Below are 24,099 nucleotides of genomic sequence, written 5' to 3' on the forward strand. Positions count from 1 at the left end.
ATTCCAGGGCTGCAAGGTTGGTTTAACATCTGCAAATCAATCAATGTGATACAACACATTAATAAAAGAAAGAACAAGAACCATAGGATACTCTCAATAGATGCTGAAAAAGCATTTGACAAAGTTCAGCATCCCTTCCTGATCAAAACTCTTCAAAGTGTAGGGATAGAGGGCACATACCTCAATATTATCAAAGCCATCTATGAAAAACCCACCGCAAATATCATTCTCAATGGAGAAAAACTGAAAGCTTTTCCACTAAGGTCAGGAACATGGCAGGGATATCCATTATCACCACTGCTATTCAACATAGTACTAGAAGTCCTAGCCTCAGCAATCAGAAAACAAAAAGAAATTAAAGGCATCCAAATCGGAACGAAGAAGTCAAACTATCACTCTTCGCAGATGATATGATACTATATGTGGAAAACCCAAAAGACTCCACTCCAAAACTGCTAGAACTTGTACAGGAATTCAGTAAAGTGTCAGGATATAAAATCAATGCACAGAAATCAGTTGCATTTCTGTACACAAACAACAAAACAGAAGAGAAATAAAGGAGTCAATCCCATTTACAATTGCACCCAAAACTATAAGATACCTAGGAATAAACCTAACCAAAGAGGCTAACAATCTATACACAGAAAACTACAAAGTACTCATGAAAGAAATTGAGGAAGACACAAAGAAATGGAAAAATGTTCCATGCTCCTGGATTGGAAGAATAAATATTGTGAAAATGTCCATGCTACCTAAAGCAATCTACACATTTAAGGCAATCCCTATCAAAATCCCATCCATTTTTTTTCCCATTTTATTTATTTTTTCAGCGTAACAGTATTCATTCTTTTTGCACAACACCCAGTGCTCCATGCAAAACGTGCCCTCCCCATTACCCACCACCTGTTCCCCCAACCTCCCACCCCTGACCCTTCAAAACCCTCAGGTTGCCCCAACCTCCCACCCCTGACCCTTCAAAACCCTCAGGTTGTTTTTCAGAGTCCATAGTCTCTTATGGTTCGCCTCCCCTCCCCAATGTCCATAGCCCGCTCCCCCTGTCCCAATCCCACCTCCCCCCAGCAACCCCCAGTTTGTTTTGTGAGATTAAGAGTCATTTATGGTTTGTCTCCCTCCCAATCCCATCTTGTTTCATTTATTCTTCTCCTATCCCCCTACCCCCCCATGTTGCTTCTCCATGTCCTCATATCAGGGAGATCATATGATAGTTGTCTTTCTCCGATTGACTTATTTCACTAAGCATGATACGCTCTAGTTCCATCCACGTCGTCGCAAATGGCAAGATTTCATTTCTTTTGATGGCTGCATAGTATTCCATTCTGTATATATACCACATCTTCTTTATCCATTCATCTGTTGATGGACATCTAGGTTCTTTCCATAGTCTGGCTATTGTAGACATTGCTGCTATAAACATTCGGGTACATGTGTCCCTTCGGATCACTATGTTTGTATCTTTAGGGTAAATACCCAGTAGTGCAATTGCTGGGTCATAGGGTAGTTCTATTTTCAACATTTTGAGGAACCTCCATGCTGTTTTCCAGAGTGGTTGCACCAGCTTGCATTCCCACCAACAGTGGAGGAGGTTTCAAAATCCCATCCATTTTTTTCAAAGAAATGGAACAAATAATCCTAAAATTTCTATGGAACCAGAAAAGACCTCGAATAGCCAAAGGAATATTGAAAAAGAAAACCAAAGTTGGTGGCATCACAATTCCAGACTTCAAGCTCTATTACAAAGCTGTCATCATCAAGACAGCATGGTACTGGCACAAAAACAGGCACATAGATCAATGAAACAGAATAGAGAGCCCAGAAATAGACCCTCAACTCTATGGTGAACTAATCTTCGACAAAGCAGGAAAGAAGGTTATGAAGGGGCGGCAGGGGGTGGGGGGGGGGGGTGGGAGGTTGAGGAACCAGGTGGTGGGTAATAGGGAGGGCACATACTGCATGGAGCACTGGGTGTGATGCCAAAACAATGAACACTGTTATGCTGTAAATAAACAAATAAAAATAAATATAAAAAAAAAAAGAATGTCCAATGGAAAAAAGACAGCCTCTTCAATAAATGGTGCTGGGAAAATTGGACAGCCACATGCAGAAAAATGAAATTGGACCATTTCCTTACACTACACACGAAAATGGACTCAAAATGGATGAAGGACCTCAATGTGAGAAAGGAATCCATCAAAATCCTTGAGGAGAGCACAGGAAGCAACCTCTTCGACCTCAGCTGCAGCAACATCTTCCTAGGAACAATGGCAAAGGCAAGGGAAGCAAGGGCAAAAATGAACTATTGGGATTTCATCAAGATCAAAAGCTTTTGCACAGCAAAATAAACAGTTAACAAAACCAAAATACAACTGACAGACTGGGAGAAGATATTTGCAAATGACATATCAGATAAAGGGCTAGTATCCAAAATCTATAAGGAACTTAGCAAACTCAACACCCAAAGAGCAAACAATTCAATCAAGAAATGGGCAGAGGACATGAACAGACATTTCTGCAAAGAAGACATCCAGATGGCCAACAGACACATGAAAAAGTGCTCCACATCACTCGGCATCAGGGAAACACAAATCAAAACCACAATGAGATATCACCTCACACCAGTCAGAATGCCTAAAATTAACAAGTCAGGAAATGACAGATGCTGGTGAGGATGCGGAGAAAGGGGAACCCTCCTACACTGTTGGTGGGAATGCAAGCTGGTGCAACCACTCTGGAAAACAGCATGGAGGTTCCTCAAAATGTTGAAAATAGAATTACCCTATGACCCAGCAATTGTACTACTGGGTATTTACCCTAAAGATACAAACACAGTGATCCGAAGGGGCACCTGTACCCAAATGTTTATAGCAGCAATGTCCACAATAGCCAAACTATGGAAAGAACCTAGATGTCCATCAACAGATGTATGGATAAAGAAGAGGTGGTATATATACACAATGGAATACTATGCAGCCATCAAAAGAACTGAAATCTTGCCATTTGTGATGACATGGATGGAACTAGAGGGTATCATGCTTAGTGAAATAAGTCAATCGGAGAAAGACAACTATCATATGATCTCCCTGATTTGAGGACATGGAGATGTAACGTGGGGGTTTAGGGGGATAGGAGATGAGTAAATGAAACAAGATGGGATTGGGAGGGAGACAAACCATAAATGACTTTTAATCTCACAGAACAAACTGGGGGTTGCTGGGGGGAGGTGGGGTTGGGAGAGGGGGAAGGGGTTATGGACATTGGGGAGGGTATGTGCTATCGTGAGTGCTGTGAAGTGTGTAAACCTGGCGATTCACAGACCTGTACCCTGGGGATAAAAATACATTATATGTTTATAAAAAAAAAAATTGGAAGGGGAGGCGAACCATAAGAGACTATGGACTCTGAAAAACAACCTGAGGGTTCTGGAAGAGTCGGGGGTGGGAGGTTGGGGGAACAAGTGGTGGGTAATATGAAAGGCACATATTGCATGGAGCACTGGGTGTTGTGCAAAAACAATGACTACTGTTTCACTGAAAAAAAAATAAATTAAAGAGAAAAAAAAAGTAATATGGTTGTGCGTGCCTGGGTGGCTCAGTGGTTTAAGCCTCTGCCTTCCGCTCAGGTCCTGATCCCAGGGTCCTGGGATCGAGGCCCACATTGGGATCTCTGCTCAGCAGGGAGCCTGCTTCCTCTTCTCTCTCTGCCTGCTTATCTGCCTACTTGTGATCTCTCTCTTTGTATCAAAAAAATAAATAAAATCTTTTTTTTTTAAAGTAATATGGTTGTGCTAATAGTGGTTTGTGATGTTTGCAGTTGTACTAAAGAAGTGACTACTTGTCATTCTGCCTGAGAGAAAAAACATCCTCAAAAGAATACACTTGGGGGGCGCCTGGGTGTCTCAGTGGTTTAAGCTGCTGCCTTCAGCTCAGGTCATGATCTCAGGGTCCTGGGATCGAGTCCCACATCGGGCTCTCTGCTCAGCAGGGAGCCTGCTTCCCTCTCACTCTCTCTCTCTGCCTACTTGTGATCTCTCTCTGTCAAATAAATAAATAAAATCTTAAAAAAAAAAAAAAAAAGAATACACTTGGGTTAAATGGCACCTGAGTGCCTCAGTTGGTTGAGTGTCTGACTCTGTTTTCAGCTCAGGTCATGATCTCAGGTTTGTGAAATCAAGGCCCACACCTAGCATGGGGCCAGCTTAGGATTCTCTCCTTCTCCTTCTGTCCTTCTCCCTATTTGTGTGTGTGGTCTCTTTCTCAGAAAAAAAAAAAAAAGTAATAAAAATAATACTAATACACGTGGGTTAAGATTAGCTTTTGTTACTTTTGCCTTAAAAAGGGAAAACTGCTGTTCAATAACATTTTTCCCCAATTCTAGCATCTCAAAGTAAAGGTTGAAGCCCCCTCTCTAGGAACCAGTACCAGTAAAACCTCCGTCTAAGATGTGCCATCATCAAAAAAAATTTTATTGTATCATATGCACTTTATATTATTCTGTTTTGATAGATTTGAATTATCTCTGTAACAAAATTACTCATTATTCTTTTCAGCCTCTCTGAGTCCAAACTGAGCACATTATGTAAGAAGAATAATTAATGTTCATTGAAAACCTACTATGTGCCAAGGGATATACATAAATGCTATTTGCTTGCTTATTAATATTTATTTACATATATATTATCAAACATACCTGTCCAGACATGCTATAATACATCTAACAGATAAGAAAACCGAGGCTCAGGGTCTTATGGTCATACAACTAATAAGTGGCTAGGATGTTTAAGACTGTTATGTCCTTTTTATTAGTTGACCCTCTTAGCATTATGAAATGTTCATCTTTATCTCTGGTAATACTCTTTACCTTGAAGCTTATTTTAACTGATATTAATACAGCCACTTCAGCCTTCCTGTTTCCACTGTATATTCTTTTCATCTAACTACTTTCAAAATATCTGTGCCTTTTTATTTAAAATATCTGTCTTGCTGATAGCAGATTAGTAACTTAGTAACTTAGTAAATTAGTAAATTAGCAGATTACAAACTCTGCCTTTTAATTAATTGGAGCATTTACTCCATTAATATTTCATTGAAGTATTGGTGCCAATGGATTCAAAGTTATCATTTTATTTAGTTTTGGTTTGTTCCCCGAAGTTTCTTTTCCACTGGTCTTCCTTCCCTGCTTTTATTTAAATATCTTTTATATATATATATTTTTTTAGAAGAGCTTTTATTTTTTCAGCGTAACAGTATTCATTGTTTTTGCACAACACCCAGTGCTCCATGCAAAACGTGCCCTCCCTATTACCCACCACCTCTTCCCCCAACCTCCCACCCCTGACCCTTCAAAACCCTCAGGTTATTTTTCAGAGTCCATAGTCTCTTTTATAACCCCATTTTAATCTATCTATTGACTTTTTACCTAAACGTCTTTTTTTAATAAATTTCATTTATTGAAATCCCATTTAATTAACATATACTTTATTACTAGTTTCAGAAGAATTCAGTGACTAATCAGTTGCATATAACACCCAGTGCTCATTATATCAAGTTCCCTCCTTAATGCCCATCACCCAGTTAACCCATCCCCCAATGACTTCCCTTCCAACAACCCTTGGTTTGTTCCCTACAGTTAAGGATTTCTTATGGTTTGCCTCCCTCTCTTATTTTTCCTTCCCTTCCCTTATGTTCATGTGTATTGTTTCTTAAATTCCACATTCCACATATGAGTGAAATCATATGGTATTTCAATTTCCCTGACTGACTTATCTCTCTTAGCATAACACCTCTGCTTCCATCCATGTGCTTGCTAATGGCAAGATGTCATTCTTTTTTTTTTTCTTTTCTTTTCAGTGTTCCAGAATTCATTGTTTATGCACCACACCCAGTGCTCCATGCAATACGTGCCCTCCTTCATACCCACCACCAGGCTCACCCAACTCCCCACCCCCACCTCCAAACCCTCATTTTGTTTCTGAGTCCACAGTCTCTCATAGTTTGTCTCCCCCACCAATTTCCCCAACTCATTTCTCCTCTCCATCTCCCCATGTCCTCCGTGTTATTCCTTATGCTCCACAAATAAGTGAAACCATGTGATAATTGACTCTCTCTGACTTATTTCACTTAGCATAGTCTCTTTCAGTCCCGTCCATGTTGATACAAAAGTTGGGTATTCATCCTTTCTGATGGAGGCATAATACTCCATTGTATATAAGGACCATATCTTCTTTATCCATTCATCCATTGAATGGCATCTTGGTTCTTTCCACAGTTTGGTGACTGTGTACAGATGGCTCTTCTTTTCACTACATCTGTATCTTTGGAGTAAATACCCAGTAGTGCAATTGCAGGGTCATAAGGAAGCTCCATTTTTAATTTCTTAAGGAATCTCCACACTGTTTTCCAAAGTGCCTGCACCAACTTGCATTGGTGTACAGATGGCTCTTCTTTTCACTACATCTGTATCTTTGGAGTAAATACCCAGTAGTGCAATTGCAGGGTCATAAGGAAGCTCCATTTTTAATTTCTTAAGGAATCTCCACACTGTTTTCCAAAGTGCCTGCACCAACTTGCATTCCCACCAACAGCGTAAGAGGGTTCCCCTTTCTCCACAACCTCTCCAACACTTGTTTACTGTCTTGTTCATTTTGGCTATTTTAACTGGTGTAAGGTGGTATCTCAATGTGTTTTGTTTTTTTTTTTTTTAAGATTCTATTTATTTATTTGACAGAGATCACAAGTAGGCAGAGAGGCAGGCAGAGAGAGAGGAGAAAGCAGGCTCCCTGCTGAGCAGAGAGCCCGATGCGGGGCTTGATCCCAGGACCCTGAGATCATGACCTGAGCCGAAGGCAGAGGCTTAACCCACTGAGCCACCCAGGTGCCCCCTCAATGTGGTTTTGATTTGAATCTCCCTGATGGCTAAATATGATGAACATTTTTTCATGAGTCTGCTAGCCATTTGTATGTCTTCTTTGAAGAAATGTCTGTCGTGTCTTCTACCCATTTTTTTGACATGATTATCTGTTTAGTGTGCATTGAGTTTGAGGAGTTCTTTAGAGATCTTGGATATCAGCCCTTTGTCTGTATTGTCATTTGTGAATATCTTCTCCCATTCCCTGGGTTGCCTCTTTGTTTTGTTGATCATTTCCTTTACAGAAGCTTTCTTAAAATTATTTTTAATAGTTGTTCTACAGATTAAAATACACATCCTTAATCTTTTAAAGTATATTTAGAGTTAATATTGTATTACTACAATATTACAATATTCTACAAAATGTAGAAAACTCAGACCTTAGTGTATTTATTTTCCATATGCAGGAGCTGTCATAGTTATTACCCATCCACACATTGTAAACTCCAGAAGATAATGCCATCATTTTTACTTAACACAGACATAAGTATTTTACAGAAAATTATGCTTAGACTAGGCTGGTGAAATAAGCTAGAGATGGATAGAAGAGACATTTAGTGGTTCAAATCTTACAAATTACTTATATCTGAAGGTTGAAAGTAAAGCAGGAACCAAGAGAGTACTTGGTTTCTGTCTTCTGTAAATGGAGACATGTTTGTTCCATTTGCTATAAGTATAGATGGCCATATTTGGGGCAAAAACATAAGTTCAGTCTTGGACATGAATTTGAGATGCCTTTGAGATGTCTAACAGGAGATGCCACATCACCAAGAAGATGCATGAGTTTGAAGCATAGAATTTGAAATTTGGGGGCCAGTTGCACATAAATAGCAATTGAAACCATGAGGATGAGTGAGATTATTCAGGAAGATCATATAGAATGTAAAAGAAAGGAGGCCTCATTGTGGGAAAATGTTACACAACTCAAGTCAGGTATCCTTGGGTGTAGTACTGAGTGTTTTAGATTCTTGGGTAGAAAGGAGGGGGATACAAGGAAAGCCTGTGAATAAGGCATCATAGAAGTCAAGAGAAAAACACACAGATTTAAAGAAAAGGGTAATTGTCAATAGAATCAGATGCTCCTGGAATATCTAGAAGGTTAGGGACTAAGACATTCTTATTAAATTTAGTATCATGTAGGCAAAAGTATTCTCTCTGCAAAGACAGGGATGGGAGTCAGGCTAGTAAATGAATAGAAGTTAGAGATGTATAAAAGTTACAAGTTAACAATTCTTTAGAGATTAGCTGTGAGGTAGAAAGAGATAAAAAAAAAAGATGTCTGCAAAGGAAAGACGACACTTAAGACAACGTATTGTGTAAAAATTAGTACTGTTCATTTGCTTGTTGAAGACAGGAAAACTTCAGTTTCAGTCATTACTGGAAAAAGTGGGGAAAAGAGGAAGACACAGGAAAGAGCAAAGTCGTAAGTCAAGAGGAGATTGGTCTTACACACAAGAAAGGGCCTCTTCCTACTAAGGACTGGGGGAAAATGAGAGGAGAATGGAGAATGGAGAGGTAAGACAGGTAGCACAAGGTGGGAGATTCATCACCAGAATCACCTTTCCTTCTTTTCAAAGTGAGAAACAAGGTCATTTGTTGAGAGCAAATGGAGGAGGAGGTAAAAAGGAAGAAGAAATCAAAATGGTTTAAAACATTAGGGTAGAGAATAAGGAGATCAGGAAAATGTGGTAGAATGGATTGTGAATGCAGGGCTTTAACAAGGCATTGAGATCCCAGACGTATGGAGGAATCTATCTGCTGAGTGATTTTCTTATAGGCATGTGCAGCAGCCAGGGTACTTGTCAGTGGACCTGGTGTTGGTGTCACCTATTCCCCAAAGGATTTCCTCCAAAGTCTGTTCTAATAGGAGGTGATGAGGTAAGTCCACATGGAGCATACTTTTCCCATCTGTTTATCATTACCTACAAGAAGTGGAACTAATGCTAACTGCAGTATCTACATTTCCCTGATTTTAAACCTTTGTTCCTAGAGTCCCCAACTAGAATGTTGGAAAACCCTCTTCCATGGTATTAAGTGGACATTAACATTTTTTATAAGAATGTGTAATCACAAGGTCTATAATTTTCAGTCTAGTGTATGTTTTGAATGTGCTTTACGTATGTGCTACTTGTTAAAACTGGAACTGAAAGATTATCTTACTTATCTGATGTATACAATCTTTCATGTGACCTAGTGGGCAAGACAAATTTTTTGCATCCAGTTAATCAGTCAAATAAGAACTTTTTTTTTTTTTTTTTGGTCATAGAAAGCCTGACTTCAACTTTTTTGAGTTCAAACACACTTATTTTTTTTAATATTTTATTTATTTGACAGAGAGAAATCACAACTAAGCAGAGAGGCAGGCAGAGAGAGAGAGGAGGAAGCAGGCTCCCTGCTGAGCAGAGAGCCTGATGTGGGGCTCGATCCCAGGACCCTGAGATCATGACCTGAGCTGAAGACAGAGGCTTTAACCCGCTGAGCCACCCAGGCGCCCCTCAAACACACTTATTAATAAATTACTTAATGGCAAGCATCTCTCTTCTGAGTTCTAATTCAAATACAGATTTACAGATAGAAAAGGCACAGAGCATTTCCAGGAGTTTGTCACCTGGATGAAGCTGGACCCTACATTCATGCTTTGCTTTCTCAGGGCTTCTCTTTGAGGCAAGACATTTCCTTCTGGCCTTTGTTTGATGACTCAGAAGTTTTTACCTCCCCAGGTAACAAAACACAGTGAGAGTCACTATGGATGGGAAAAAGATTTTCACTATATGCAAACAGGAAAATTGTGAAGGCTGAGATGGGAATAAAAGAATCGCAATGCAAAAGAATTCTTATAAAGATCAATTTTAGGAAAGAAGATACATAAATCTTAAAACTGATTTCTCTAAAGTATACACTCCCACACAGCTCCAGACAGTTCTTTAAATACACACACACACACACACACACAAAATTTGAGAGAGAGAGAGAGAGAGTGCATGCACCCATAAGCAAGAAGAGGGGCAGAGAAGGATGGACAGAGAAAATCCTCAAACAGACTCCCCACTAGGACTGAGTCTGACATGAGGCTCAATCTCAGGACCCTGAGATTATGACCACAGCCAAAATTAAGAGTCAGATGCTTACCCAACTGAGCCACCCAGGTGCCCCTGGATAGTTCTTGTGTGTCCTCAAGTAAGTGCATACTCCAGGTAGAAGAGAGCTACGACATACGACCACTGGCAGAAAAGTTATCTGTATTTCAACATTCATTTAAGCAGTTCAGTTCATGGGTGACCTGCAAAATCCTAAAATGTCAGTACTGGGTAGTTCCACATCTGAAGTCTCAACAATACATATGTAGATAAGAAAACTGAGTCTCAGAGAGTTGAAATAATGTGACCCTGATTTTTTTTTTAAACAATTTTGAAATAAGGTTCAAAGTCTACAGAAAGTTTTAAAAATACCCATGAATAAATCTATATTCTTTCATCAGCTAACCCCGCTATTCCAGAACATAATTAAACCCTTTCATTGTTCTAGGAATTACTAAGCATACAGTGATAATTCAGGCATATATTCTGTTCTTAAGGAGCTATAAAAGGATAAGAATGTGTGCACCAAAAAAGTATAAATCAAGGAATACATAAAATTGGAAATGTGAGTGCCAGAAACTGTACTGACAGTTTGGAGAAGCTTAAAGCAGTCTGGCTTTCCTCTGATGGGTAGAGCACCAAGCCATGAATTGATTTCCGGAGCCAGTACATGCTAATTAAACATGTACCAGGAGATTCCTTTCCAATAATACTGAAGCTCTCCCACTTGCAATCAAAGTCTTTGAAGAGCAAAGACTGAGCCAGGTTCTGCATTACCAGGCACTGACCAACTGAGGACTGGGAATCCAAAAGCTGAACTCCACCTTTCTTCTCAGGAGGCATTATGGCTACACATTTCTATAGAGACAACCTTTCAGTGATCCGCAATGGAAGGTGAACAGGCTGCTCTAGTAGAAGAAAATGGAAGAATTGCCTTTGAAAAATGAGACAAAGGTAAATAATCTAGAAAATACATCTTTATATTCTTCCAAAAACAACTTCTGGGAAATCTACAGTTTAATACCTACAAAAAGTACAGAACACAAACAATGCCACTGAAGAGTCTGACATGCTCAGCAATAAAAAAATTGACATCTCACTCCTCCAAACTCCCAACATTTTCTCACTGCCTCTTTTTTTTTTTTTAATTTTATTCTATTTTATTTTTTCAGTGTTCCAAAATTCATTGTTTATGCACCACACCCAGTGCTCCATGCAACCCGTGCCCTCCATAATACCCACCACCAGGCTCACCCACACTCCACACCCTCCCCTCCAAAACCATATAAGTTTGTTTCTCAGAGTCCACATTCTTTCAAGGTTTATCTCCCCCTCTGATTTCCCCTCTCTTCTCCCCTCCATCTCCCAATGTCTTCTGTGTTATTCCTTATGCTCCACAAGTGAGTGAAACCACATGATAATGGACAATCTCTGCTTGACTATTTCACTCAGCACAATCTCTTCCAGTATTGTCCATGTTTATACAAAAGTTGGGTATTCATCCCTTCAATGGAAACATTTTGACCCTGACTTTTGTCTCACTAAATTAGGGTTTATACTCTCATTGTTTGCCCCCACACTTCTAGACTGTAAGCACCTGAAGGAAAGAGTGTGTGTCTACTTCACTTTTGATCTTTCTGTAACAGGAGCACAGAATAAACATTCATTTGACCTAAAATGCACAACCAAGAAATCAGTTGGTGCCATGCATATAATCCAAAATTAAGGATTTCTTCCACAGATCCCAAATCACCCTAGAGACAAAGACTAAAGCATCCTACAGATATTTTTTTCCATTAACTTTCTTAATCTATGCCAACATGAACTCAATGTAAACTGTAATGTCTTTTTTGAAAGCTATTTCCCCTTAGCTGGTTGCTCTGTGACATCACATGCCTGCCAGGTTAAACTATCATCCATCAATGGTTTCTGAACAATACTGGTTTCAGTGACAGCCTCAGGGTCAATCCCCAGAGATGTGGCTCCCAAGTAATTCAAGAACAATTTTTCGTGTGTGTGTGTGTGTGTGTGTGTGCGTGTGTGTGTGTGTGTGTGTGTGTGTGTGTGTGTGTTAGAATGTTGGCTTAGATTAAACCCAAAGCAAACTTTTGAGGTAAGCTGGCCTCTCTGAGGAATTCTGGCTTACAACAGAAGAGCTGGCACTCTCTTTTCTACAACCTCACAACCAGGTCTCACTCCGCTGCTAACCCCTAACTTGATTTTTTTGTCTGTAATTCAATGAGAGTTTTTGCTTCCAAATCACTTTCAAATCCTCCAGCTGTGCTTTCTCCTGGTGCACGATAGGTACATTGCCTTCCAATTGAATTATCACCCTATTTATCTATTTTTCTATATTAAAGTCTGGTTAGCTGTTCTCTTCCAATGCCCTGGGGTCTGGCCCCTTCCTTAGCAAAGCCTAGCATTAGTTTCTCAGTAATAGCACTAGGTAGACTCATTAAGTTTCAATATTAAACAAGCTGTAGGAAACTTTGAGTTTTTTCCACAAAAGAGAAATGAAATCTTGATATGCCTGTATATATGTGGTGTTTTCAACTCCATCCCAAACTTTTTGTTACATTTTAATGCACATTAATATATGCAGAATAAGCTCTCAAAAGAAAAACTGCAGCTTAGTGAATGTTAAGAATGACAAAATCCAAGACTAATTGAGCCCCATAAGGGACTTGCAGATAATTTTAAATGATAAATTATCTGCCTCTTCTCCTTATTATTTGAGCAAAAACTGGTGTACATGAAAGAAAAAGACACCGAGCCTGAGATAACTGCTCCAAAGTTATCTGTGTATGAAGCTCCCTTTTGCTCACTTTGCTCACTTTTGTTCCTCACTGGACTAGCCAAAGAGTCCCCTGGATGTGCACATCACTGTCTCCAAACATCAGAGATGCACTCCCAGACTCCCCCAAGAAAAAGCACAAATTCCCATGGCTTGGAGGGCAATGTTCCAGGGTTCTTCCATCTTTGGGTCTGATACCAACCCTACAAGGAGAGCCAAGCTGGGTGGTATTAAGAGCCTGTGGCTTCCTGGGGCATTGTAGGGCTCTGTGCCCATCCCTTTAGCCTCCTTCAGAGTTATATTGCCAGCTCAGTCTCTGGATGGTCCAAAATCACAGAAGAAGGGAAGTAAGGAGATAGCCAAGTAATTATAACAGAAGATGTTGAAGGGGAATTATTTTATACTAAATTACTATATCCTTGTAAATGAATGGGATTATTTCTGGGGGAAAAAGGGAGAAAATTATGTTTACCCAAGTGGAAAGTTTTATTTTCACTCATAAGCTGAGGCTTACTATCCCATTAAGCAGCAAAGGAAAATAACTCTTTTAGTCTATTTTTCTTCCTGTCAGTTTTGATTTAAATGAAAGAAAAAAAAAATTAACCAGGGCCACAGGTCAAAGGATTCTAGCTTTCAAAATCAGAACACTAGTATGGATGTTTTAAGGCAGTAAGCCAACAGGGAAATAAACGTAGATTCTATAGGAACCAGTTCACACTACAGGGACTTAAGAGAGGACTCAAGATCCTCTCTCCGTCTAGCTGCTAAGGCTCTGAACCTGCCTGGGATGCACATTGTCTCTGCTCATTCTTTCCTGGTAAAGACAGTGAGGTGATTTAATTCCCATCAGGAGCTGCTACGCAGGAAGAACTATCTTCACATAGAAGGCAGGCAGGCTAAGTGGGAGGGAGGGAAGTATTCCAGAGTGTGACGGAGTCAAACACCTGTCCCAGGGGATGAGCTGGTTCTACCTCCAACCATATACCTATGTCCATTATAGAAAATATGAGAAGGCGGAGTTGAAAGGGAAGAGCCTCAATGCATTGGGAAATTTAGAAACAGCAGCAGCAGCAGCAATAGGAGCAGGCAGAACTAAAAAATTCACTGAAAGGAAAGGCTTCAGGCAGCCTGTCACAATAGGATTTCACTGTAAATGTGAATTGCTTCAGAATTCGCCATCTCCTTCCCACCTGGTTCAGAGGAAACACCACCAGGGTCTATGCTGGTAGCATTTTCTTTCCCCGTGAGCCCTTAAGAATGGAAAGCTAGTAAAATATTTCAATAGCTATGGTCCACAGAATATGCACTCCCAAATGATTATTACACTGTTGGCTTTAATTCAATTCCTTAGGGGTTCCTGATCAATATCTTGGTGAAAAAAGTTACAACTCAGAGAGAAGAAATCTCTCTAAGTAATTTCAGCAACATTCTTTCTCTGATGGTAGTGTTAGTCCATAATGACAGAGTATTTCTGGATAAATTCTGTGATCTTTTCCCTTAGGGTGTTACCCAGCTGAGTATATTAAACACCTTCCCAGACACGCAGTAACTCCTTCTTTTCAACCCTCTTATCTTTCCTCAAGGGCTGTTCCCTCCCAGTCTTTGATATGTTGTTCTCCTTGTTACTACCTATCTTGTCAGGCATTTCCTCTGTGGTTTTAGACATTTCATGCATCATTGCTCCCAATGTCTTTTTCTCACACTTTTTGCTTCCTCTGCCTTGAATCACTTCTTGGTGAAATATTTCATGACATTCATTTTTCATACAAATTTGCAATTTACTTCCATTTCCTTCCTGATCATATCACATTTCACACTCCTTAAGATGCTGAGTGGAGATCTTCCAGAAGGGTCTCCCATGAAAAGAAGGAAAGGTAGAAAAATAATGTGCCATCATCCTAAAACCAGTTTATATACCAAATGGCTCTAGAAGGTGTTATACTGACCAAAAGTAAAGGTGCAGTTTTGGGTCAATGACCAGACAAACAGGTTGTATAGATACAGTTACTCTATAAGGGAGAGAGAGCTTGTCTTTCTCTGACATGATTAGTATTGCAATCCTTGGTAATCAATCTTAAAATCCGTACCACCAACCAAGAGTTAAATCATCTTTTTAAAAAATGGTCTTCAAGGTTAGCAGATGTTGAGATAAAAATAAATTATAACTCAAAGATAGGTGAAAATCAAGAGATCCTTAACACAGAAGAAGGCGATGTTTTTTTAACTGAGCTTCAAAGCCATATGGAAAGCTGATGAGGTGGAGAAATGTAAGCAGGATTTTTTTTCCAGATGGTGGGCACTTGAGTTGAGGAGCTGAATTTTGTAGAGGCCAAGGACCCAGGGAAAAAGGATTTTGAGACTGTGTCAAAATGATTCTCAAGGTTGAAGGAAATGAAGTATTCAATTGAGAACAAGAGTCTAAAGAAATGGAAGGTCTAAGTAAGGAGGTACCATGTGGAGCCAGCTGGTCATTTCCAAAAAAAATCTCAGCATGTGTCAAGCTAAAAAGATATGAGATAAACTCACTAATGCAACAACAAAACTTCGTGTGTTCCTCTGGAAGGAGGAAAGGGTGATCTACATATAGATAACAAACTTAGTTGAGAAAAGATAATCAAACTTTCTCAACATATTGTCCTTACACTGGTCACATTAGAATCATCTATCTTTCTTTAGTGCAAAATTCTAGGCCTCAATCCATTTCCTATTGAGAAGGAACTCTGCAGTTGGGGGCAGAATTTTTTTAAAATTCACCAGGTGATTCTTATGGCCCTAAAGCTGAAAAGATTACTGGTAACAAATTTGCTACAGATAGAACCAAGTGCCAAAAAAAAAAAAAAAAAAAAAAAGACAATACACAAGGGAATATGCCTGGTGCCCCCCAAACTTGTGACTGATTTCAAAAGACACTAAAATATATTTAACAATTGCAGCAAAAGTTACATGTGAAAAATAATTACTTGAATGGATACTCTCATATAAAGGAACTACAATGTCTTTCATTAATCAGACATCATATGATGAGGATTTCTGTATAATTTCATTTTCTATTTACTTAATGGTTAACTAAAAAATACTGTGTGATATTAAGGCTTTGTTTGTTTAAATTCTATATCCTTCTTAGAGCAGGGTAATTATGTCTGGGTCAGTAGGGACCTTTCAGATTTTCATGCTAACCACTAGGGACAAAGTATTTTAACATCTTATGTAGATATGGAAAAAAAATACAATTTTGGAATGTTTATATATTTACTCTAGCATAAACCTGAAAACTTCCTTTTAAAGGTATGTTATTTTTGGTATTTTGTTTGTTATTATTTTTAGCTTTTACTTTTCTCATCTCTTAGAAGGTTAAACAAAAGGGAGCATTTAAAACCCTAAAAATATTGTTATGAAAGCATCTCAAAGAAGCCTGTATATTGTGGATATTGTTTTTCTAGGAAGTATCTTTTTGTCAAGATATCCCCCAAAGTAAGTCTATTACTACACTGAGATGTTGCTCACAAAGGCCATTCTAAGTCAAAGGGTAATGGTTGAAAAATTCTTTCAACTGATTCATTGTAAAATGGAAAATGTAAAAATACTTCCTTTTCATGAAGACAAATTGCATTTTTAAATTCTCCTAATGAACCAGCATTCATCAATGCTTGCTCATTTGTCTTTGCAGGGGGAGTTCTGGGGCACAGATAAGAAGATTAATGTCTCTGAACTTTTCAACACATTGAGTTCAGTCATGGTCCTCCCCTGGTGAACAGAATTAAGTCAATATCATTACTAACATTCCCAGTAACATTTTTAGATTTACATTATGTTTCTATCTTTTTTTTTTTTAGACTCAGGGAGTCCACACAGATACAAAAGTTTATGTTTCTAATTTACCAAGAATATGGCTTCAATTTCTTTTCATCTTGGTGAAAATAAAATTGTGGCTGACAGGGACGGGCCAGTAGTATGAAAGTTAATAGTGCTTGAGGGTTTTAAGGAACAAGGGATAAGACAGGCCCTTTGTTCCCTTAAAATTCATTCATTTATCAAACATTTATTAAGCATTTACTCTAAGGTAGGCATTGAAGAAGGCTCTGGAGAAGCAAAGATAAATGATAAACCAATATTTCTCCAAGGACTCAAAATTGTTGGAGGACGCAGGCAGGAAAACAAATCCATATGCTATATGTGGAAGACACAGCATTACTCAATGGAAGGAGAAATATTTTATGAAAATATCAGAAAGGTACTCAAGGAAGAGAATTGTTTGACCGGAAAAGGCAAATAAAGTTTAGATATGCCATTCTACCCCAAAATTTATACCTGCAAGGAACCTATAAATGTGACCTTATTTAAAAACAGGGTGTTTGCAGATGTAATGAAGTTAAGAGGAACTCATTTTGCATTTGGGTAGGACCTAATGTAAAAACTGATGTCCTTATAAAAGGAAAAAAAGATAGACACAGAGAGAAAATGCTATCTATGGATGGAGCCAAATACTGAAGTGATGAATCCATCTAGGATCCTCCCTTGGAGTTTTCAGGAAGAACACAATCCTGATGACACCTTAATTTTGGATTTCTAGCCCCAAGAACTAAAAGACAATAATTTGTATTTTTTTTTTATTTGTTTTGTTATGACAGCCTTTGGGAACTAATACTGGTATATGTACATATACGTATAATGTTACATATACATATAATGTAACAATGAGGGAAAGAATGGTTCCATACAAGCGTGCCATATTTGGCAAAACGAGTTTTTCAGGAAGTCAGAAATATAGAAACAAGTGGGAGGCATTATCAGGTAATATGGATGGAAAGGTAAACTTGATACAGATTCACCTGGTGTACCCAATATGGAGCACTTTTAAGTTATTAAATATTTTAGGTCTTATTTAATACCTAAAAAAGTAGTGTGCACTTTAAATTGGAAGCAAAAAGAAGCTCTTGGTTAGTTTACAGAGGGGCAGAAAAAATCAAAATTGTTTTTTTCTTTTTTCTTTTTTTTTTTTTTTTTTTTTTTTCAGAAAATCTACTCTGAATGTCCTATATACAATGGTATGTGCAGAGGAGTGGGTGGAAGGATTACAAGTAGAGAGATAAGATAGGAGGATGTTATCATGGTTCAAATAAAAGACTAAAGTAGATGGTTAGAGAGTATCACTTCCAATAATGATGGACTAGCTTATGTCAGTCTAAGCCTTGGACCACAAACTCTCATCAAGATAAAAAAGAAAATAATGTTGAAGTCATTGGAGAACAAGCAAAAGCAGGGAGAAATTGGAGGGGGTGTGACCTTTAAAGCAATGAAACAAGTTAGGTGAGATCCACATTAAACCAGTTCTTCCCTGGGGGGGATTCTTCTGTTCACAGTGCATGGTGGATAGACCTCAAGTGAAAAGTCATAGCCTCATCTGGAATAAGGGAATAAGGAATAAGGGAAGAGCTCAGAGCTGCCAAAGAGATGGGATTAAGGAGAGAAACCCAAAATAAGGATACAAAAACAGGAGAAGACCCAAATTCTGCATATAAATATCACTCACATCTTGATCTTCTGATCTGGATATGCAAAAGGCAAGAAAAGAAACCAAGTTTCAAACTGAAAGAACTGGAATGTTTGGAAGCCTGAGGAGTTGAGCAGATATTTTCAGCAGCTGCTCAGTGTTGGAAAGGATAACTTCGGGGTTCAAGTCCTGCCACGTTAAAGGGGAATGGCAAACAACTCAGACTTACTTTAAAAATCTTAGAAGGGCAATGTCATAAAAGAAAGAACATGTTCAGGACTCAGGAAGGGCCTTACCCTAGGATCAAAGACAACATTGAAATAACAGAGCCTATATTTAAGCTTTCCCAGTGTCAAGATGACCTACCCATAATTTAATTGCCTGAGAAATACCATTTAGAAGTTAACAGAATCCAGAATATCTACAGTTCAGTCATCATATCTATATAATCAAGATTACTATGTAAACCAAGCATCAGGGAAATGTAAACTATATTCAAGAGAAAAAAAAAAACTGTACATAAAATTGGAGATTCAAAAGGAAAGAAAAGAGAAAATGGGGCAGAAAAAATACTTGGAGAGAATATTGGCTGAAATTTTCCCACATTTGATTAAAGACATCAACCAAGAGATCCTAGATGCTCAACAAACTACAAGCAAAAAATATGATAAAAACCACACCTAAGTATGTTATACTCAAACTCCTAAAAAAAAAAATCAAGAACAACAAAAAAATCATAAAAGCAACCAAAGAAACAAGCATAAGAATGATGGCTTGTTTTTCATCAGAAATAATAGAAAAAAAAATCTGGAGAAACAAAATCTTTAAAATATTGAATAAATAACACATCCTAGAATTCTATACCCAATAAAAATATTCTTCAAAAATCATTTTAAAATAAAGATGTTTTCAGATGAAGGAAAACTGAAAGAATTTGTAGCTGAAAGAATCTCACTAGAAATGCAGAAGAAAGGTTTGTGGGTTGAAAGGAAATGATACTAGATAGAAAATTGTATCTAAACAAAGAAAAAAGAGCATTAGAAATAGTAAAACTTGGGTAGTTTTTTTTTCATAAATTCTTTTTAAAGTAGTTAAATGTTTAATGAAAATTAGTAATAGTTCTGTATACTGCGGTTTAAGTACATGTATATGTAAAAATACAGGACCAAATTAGCACTAGAAAAGAAAGGGATTCATTGATTCTATGAGGGATACATAGACTTATATTTTAAGATTTTATTTATTTATTTGAGAGAGAGAGTGTGAGAGCATGAGTAGGGGGAAAGGCAGAAGGAGAGGGAGAAGCAGGTTCCCCACTGAGGAGGGATCCCAACATGGGGCAAGATTCCAGCACCCTGGGATCATGACTTGAGCCGAAGGCAGATACCTAACTGAATGAGCCACCCAAGCACACTGACAGTGATTTATATTTTTATAAAATTCTTAGATTAAGGTGAAGTACTACTAAGTTAAAGATGTATATTATAATAACTTGAGCAAGTACTAAAAATTAATACAAAATTAAAGCAAAAATCCAATAGAGAAGGTAGAATATTAGAAAATGTTTTCTGATCAACCTAAAGTAGGCAGAAAGGAGGAAAAAAGGAAAGGGAACAAAGAGTTTGTTGATAACTTGGTAAGTTGGTAAATTTAAATCCAACCATATCAATAAATACACTCCCTCAATTAAGAAAATTTCTTATCTAGGGGAGCCTGGGTGGCCCAGTCAGTTAAGCATATGCTGTTGGCTCAGGTCATGATCTCAGGGTCCTGGTATTGAGCCCCAGGTCAGTTTCCTTGCTCACCAAGGAGTCTGCTTCTCCCTCTCTCTCTGCTCCTCCCCACCACCCCTCTCTGTTTCAAATATATAAATAAAATCTTGAAAATATTTCTTATCTAGTCAAACTAGATAAAAAATTCCTGATCAACTGCAACTAAATTTATTAAATATAAAGATATCTATTGGTAGAAGTAAAAGGGTTAAAACTATAAAGTTCAACCATCAAACGTAAGGAAGTGGAGAGGCTCTAAGAACATAAGACTTTAAGACAGGAAGTAGCATTTGAAGTAAAGAGAGGCATTTCATAAGCCTAAAGGGTAATTTTGCCAAGACAACATCAGGACACTGAATAAATACACATCTAATGGTGGATCTTCAAAATATATAAAGGAAAAATGGAAAGGAAAAGAAATCCTAAAAAGAGAAATGGACTTATTTGCAGATTTCAACACGGCTTTGTCAGTAATTGATAGACAGGTTGACAAAAGAAGTTCAATAAGAATGAAGAATATTTGAATAGCAATAGAAGTTATCTCGATTTAATTAATATTTATGCAACGCTGTCTTTGACAACTTTAAATACATTCTGTTAACGTCGATATGGATAGCGCATCAAGAAAGATCGTATGTCAGGCTATAAAACAAGTCTCATTACTTTTAAAGGATTGAAATCACTCAGAGTATGTTCTCTGACAACAACAGGATTAAATTACAATAACAACAATAACCGCTACTGATTTTACAGATCTAGAAATAATAAAAAGTGAATATTATGAACAGCTTTCTACCAATAAAATCAATAATCGGAAATGGGAAAATTCCTCCAAAATAAAATTTACCAATTTGGCCACAGGTAGAAATAGAAAATATGAGTAGCCTGTATCTTTTAGAAGAAAGTAAATTTGTAGTTTAAACCTTTCCCAAAAAGAAAACCAACTCCAGGTTTGGATGGCCTCACTAGTAAAATCAATCACCATTTAAACTGCAAATGCTACCAAGTTTATACAAAACTCTTTCATAAAACAGAGGTGGAGAGAACACTTGTCAACTCACTTTATGAATTCAACCTAACCCTGTTATCAAAACTTGACTAGGTCCAGACAAGAGAAGAAAATTACAGACAAAACAACTATTAAAAGATAGATATTCAAGGTAATTTGAACATCAATTAGATATTCGATATTAAAGAATCTGTCATATTTTTAAGTGTGAAATAGTATTTGACCCTATCTTAAAATAGCTCTTACCTTTTTGAAATAGGTACTGAAGTACTCCTAGATAAAGTAGCATTAAGTTGATCATACAAAACTGATCTCTCTCTTGGTCAGAAAATCTCAAATCTCAGCAATTTCACAATTCAACCTAACATGATGTCTGGAATTTTCTTCATTATAATGCAGTGGGGAAGGTGGAATGAGTGTATGAGGGTAGATAAAACTAGAACACTGTGATGATGAGTGCTAAATATGGACACACCACCTACCCCAAGACCATTCTCACTACATAAAAACTGCTGTTTGTTCTGCTTATCCTGTCACCAGCGTTAGTACTGCTAAGGTCACATTTGAGATCCGGGGGGAGAAGGGGGAGGGGGTTGCATGCAGCACATGTACAGGAGCAATCAGTTCCCACAGACTGGACATCGTGAGACTGTAAGGTCAGCATGTGCCACTTTGAATGCCCTGGTGATAGCATTTTTCATAAGATAGCCCATCTTTTTCATAACTTGTAAGTCATTTCAATTCGGCTATTCTCTCTCATGCATTCCATTTGGAAATTCTTAAGCAAAAAGAAGTCTCTGTATAAATCACTGCACATTAGTAAATTGTTCTGAATTATACTTGAATTAGTCAATTTTTGAAGAATGTTACACACATTATCTTTCTTGTAAATTTCAAAAGGCATCACAAAGTGTAATCTAGTCATTGATTTATGGACTTGAATCTTTCGGAGGAAGGGTTCGGATTCACTCTGTGTCCGTGTGTTGCTCAATCTAGCATTTAAGTAGGAAATATTGGTCTAATGTGTAGGAACTCAGTTTCTCATTCTCCTCTTCCTAGGACGAGGTTCATCATAAGAATATCTGGAAAGTACTCTATACTCCCAACTTCAAAACTTACACACACACAGGGGTGCCTGGGTGGCTCAGTGGGTTAAAGCCTCTGCCTTCAGCTCAGGTCATGATCCCAGGGTCCTGGGATCGAGCCCCACATCAGGTTCTCTGCTCAGCAGGGAGCCTGCTTCCTCCTCTCTCTCTGCCTGCCTCTCTGCCTACTTGTGAATCTCTGTCTGTCAAATAAATAAATAAAATCTTAAAAAAAAACTTACACACACACACACACATACACACAGAGTCTAAGAGAGCTTCCTCCACCTTTCCCATCCTGAGTGAGAAACACACTGTTTTGTATGTACTTTTTATGTGTCGGAGGACTCCACAGTACCCAAGCTGTGTGACTTTTCTATCAGTCTGTATCCAATCAGGAAATAGAAACCACATGATAATTTTATATAGGGGAAGCCTGATTTAAGAATTTATTAAGCTATGATCGAAGGATCAGTAAAAATTTAAAAAGGACACAGGTACTCTTGGGCTGATGGTGAGAGTGCAAAGAAAGAATTAGAAGGGGATGCCTCTCCAACAGTGGGGTCTAGACCTCATGGATGAAGGTATAGTTTCATGAGTTGGAGACTATAGGATGTTGGACAAATTCACTGGCTGGCCTAGTCTAATGCTTATCCACGGTTGCTGAACAGGTAGGAAAAACCCTCCAGCTGAAGCGAGTCAAGACTGGTGAGTGGACAGGCCCCGGGGATTTAGGGCATGCATGACTGCAGGTTTGGAGTACCTGGTGTTCATGTCTGGAGAACTACATGAAAATGTTCCTGAGCCTGGGCTATGGCTGTGAGGTATCTAAGGTACTATGCTCTGGGGGTGCTTCCAGGGCAGAGCACCACTGAATGTCCCACATTCAGTGACTGAATGTCCCACCACAGACCAGTCATGCAGCAGGAACATGCAGAAGAAAACACAACAACCAAAACCATGAAGAGAAGTCCTCTTCTCATGTAATGTACCTCAGTGCTCTCTCCTGACAGAGCTTCACACTCCGTGCTCATTGTTAGGGAGAAATGTTTAATCCGGCATGCAGAAAATGAATCTGGAGTAGAGAGGCAATAAGTCCAGTTCTGACAAGTAGCTTTCTGGGTTTTCTATGTAGGCATAGTCTCCCAAAAGTAAGCCAAGATCTAACTTAGTGATTTCCATGCCATTCTGAGTTCCATGAAAATGGCTTGACACCCAAGTATCACCAGACCCTTCACATAGTGGTTAAGAGTCTCACAGAGCTCTGGAGCTGGGTTTTCTTGGGCTAAAACCTGGTTGGTCCACTCTCCAACTGTGTGACTTTAGGACAATGATTCATCCTGTTTTGTCCTTTAAAGGTGGGAATAACATCTCCAACTCCTTGGAGTTGTTGGAAAGATTAAATGACAGTGTATGTTAGCGCTTACAAGAGTCATAGCTCATAGTCAGAGCTTAACAAATATTAGCTTTTAATAGTATTATTGACTAAGTACCTATGACATAGAACCTTCACCTCTCTGGAAAGAGTTAACAAGAGTCTGGGAGCCAGTCCTTCAATTATATTTGTTCACAGACTCAGGAATTTCTTTAATCAACCCATATTGGCTTTATCATGTCTCTTCTTCCAGCCCACAGAAATCACATTGACATTGCTCTGTGCTTCAGTCCCATGAGCTACCAAGAATTCATTACATTCGCTCGAAATTCCCACACTGCATCTAACTCCACATTGAGTCTTCCTAATGTGTGTTTCCTCTTTCTTCCCTTGCCTCCACTGTACAACCTGAGATATTTTTTTAACCACTTATTCCTCAGTTTATATGCTGATACATTAAAGCATACTCTATAAACAGAAAGGCCACTTGTTTAGGGGTCAAAAAAATGATGCTCAATTTTGAAATTCTAAATTTGAATGTCCTCATTTTCTGAGAATGTTTCCTACTTCATTTA

The sequence above is a fragment of the Meles meles genome, chromosome 15, assembly GCF_922984935.1.
Source record: "Meles meles chromosome 15, mMelMel3.1 paternal haplotype, whole genome shotgun sequence".
In the NCBI taxonomy this organism is placed as follows: Eukaryota; Metazoa; Chordata; class Mammalia; order Carnivora; family Mustelidae; genus Meles; species Meles meles.